Source organism: Microtus ochrogaster, chromosome 10 (assembly GCF_000317375.1).
Source record: "Microtus ochrogaster isolate Prairie Vole_2 chromosome 10, MicOch1.0, whole genome shotgun sequence".
In the NCBI taxonomy this organism is placed as follows: Eukaryota; Metazoa; Chordata; class Mammalia; order Rodentia; family Cricetidae; genus Microtus; species Microtus ochrogaster.
Genome location: NC_022016.1, coordinates 64,309,852 through 64,312,552, shown reverse-complemented (window position 1 = coordinate 64,312,552; position 2,701 = coordinate 64,309,852).

Here is a 2,701-nt window from a genome sequence, read left to right as displayed (position 1 = left end):
CAAATTTATATAATTATATTGATATAAGTAATATTAATATAATATTTACAAGTTTATAATATTAAATTAGTAATTTACAAAGGGTGTCATAGAACATAAAGGCAGGGTTAATGACGTCCACTTGTGATACTCTAGGTCAACCCTCTTATTTCACTTCATAGGTCATATTTCTGTTTGGCTTTTTCTTTTTTTATTTGTTGAAAGAGAAAGTGTATCAGTAGCCTTTAGCACAGACTGTCCATTTCACCTCCCTGAAGCAGTATCTGAGATGAACAACCTCTTAAGAGGAAGCTTTGTTTGACTCACAGTTTCAGAGGTCTCAGTCGGTGGTGGTCAATTGACCTGTACCCAAGGTATGACCGAGCATCTTTTGGAAGTACATGTATAAAGAAATTGACTGCCTCATGGTGGCCAGGAAGCAGGTAAAGGAAGCAACCAAATTTCAAATATCCGATCAGGGCATGGCTCAGATAGCCAACCTTAGGCAGACACCTACTTAATTATCCATCATTTCCCAATAGTGTCACGGGTGGCAACCAAGCTTGCTGATGAAGTCCTTGCCAACAAATGAACAAAAGCTAAACTCCATACTTTCAGGTTACATGGCCTAGTGAACGCTGTTATATCATTCCCGTTTTCCAGCTGAGTAACTGTCATCTCCAGGTTAAGAGAAGATATGAGCACAGACAGTGCATCTTTGAAGACATATTCTTTTTGCTGACACTATAAGAGACGTGGTAGTGATGGCTTCAGCTTATGCACCCCCTCCCAGGTTGGGGGTGATGACTGTAAAGGAGTAGGTTTTCCCCTACCGATTATTCCAAAATTACAATATTCCTCAGTCATCAAAATCCCCTGTCTTAGTTTGTTGTCTATTGCAGCAATGAAAATCATAACCAAAAGTAACTTGTGGAGAAAAGGGATTATTTCACTTGGGTTCCTTATCACAGTGTACCACTGAAGGAAAACAAGGTAGGCACTCAAGGCAGAAACCTAGAAGCAGAAACTGAAGCACAGGCCATGTAGGGGTTAGGCTTATTGGTGTGCTCCCATGGCTTCCTCAGTGTGCTTTATTACAACACCCATGATGATGTACTCAGGGGTAGAACTTCCCATAGTTAAGAGACCCTTAGTAGAGATAAATAAGAATTGAGAGAGAGCAGTAAAGGGAAAAATGGAAAAAGAATGTTTTTCTTCAGTATTATGGGCTTTGATATCAATATGGAACAACTCTGCCAACAGTGTATTAATATTACTAGTTTATTTACAAAGTCACAGGTACACAAGGACAAAATGCCCTTGGCAACTTGGAGAGGAAGAGAAATAGGTAACTAGTGGATTCCAAGTCCAAAAAACCTGAAAGTCTAGCAATAAAAAAGGACTTAGGAAGCATCCTGTGCTTGAATATCTGAAAGTCTCCTGCAGGGATGGAGAGAGCTGGAGTGTGAAGGTCATGAGCAGACACAACAACAGGGTCACAGGGGCTCAGGAAGAGTCAGGCTTACCAAGAGCCAAAGGCCGACCAACTAGATGCTATCAGCCCTGCTCAGGACAGGTCTTTCTTCTCACTTCAATGACCCTCATGACAGGCATCTCTGAAATGACCTCACAACAAACTTGGATTTCCTAGGCATCTCTCAATCAAGATGGTCACTGACTTTACTACAGTACTGTTGTTGTGAAGACACACCATGATCAAGGCAACACTTATTTACTTATTTATTATTCATTTTACATTCCAACCACAGTTCTCCCTCCCACCCCTCTTTTCCCACCTTCCCACCTCTATCAACACCCCCCAACTGCCCACTCCTCATCCACTCCTCCCTAAGGGCAAGGCACCCATGGACAGTCACAAAGCCTGGCACATTAAGTTAAGGCAGGACCTGGCTCCTTCCCACTGCATCAAGGTGGAGCAAGACATCCCACCATAGCAAATGGGCTCTGAGAGGCTGACTTCTGTACCAGGAATAGAATCTTCTCTGCCTGCCAGGATCCCCTCAAATAGACCAAACTACAAAACTGTGTGCCACATGCAGAGGACCTTGTTTGGTCCCATGGATGCTCCACAGCTATTGGTATACAGATCATGATTTTCCATGAGCTAATCTACAGAGCAAGGCAGTTCTTAAAAAAAAAAAAAGCACTTGATTACAAAATTAGTCCATGATCAGCATGGCAAAAAAGCACACAGGCATGGCCTTGCTGGAGTACCTGAGAGCTTTACATCCTGATCCACAGGGAGAGAGAGACAGAGACAGAGACAGAGAGGTTGGACTGATGAAGTTTTTGAAACCTCTAGGCCCATCCCAGTGACACACCTCCTCCATCAAGACCACACCTTCTAATTCTTCCCAAAAGACTTTCATTCCCTGGTGATTTGGGTCTATGCAGGACATTCTGAATCCAGCCATCACAGTAATCAAGATTATCCATCACATAAGCCAAGCTTTAAATCACATGCTCCATGCTGAACAACTAATTCACACCTAAAAGCCATTTAAAGATGGAAGAGACTGTTTCACAAAGCTGCCACATGAGGAAGGCTTAGCTTCTTGACAAAGAGTGCTTTAGCCATGGTCACATAGGAGAGCGCAGACAGGTTAGGTTAGTAACCCCTAGTCCAAAGTTTGCATGTCACGATAGGGGGATTCTTACATGAGAGTCTTGAGGATTTATGAGCTGTTGTCCATGATATTCA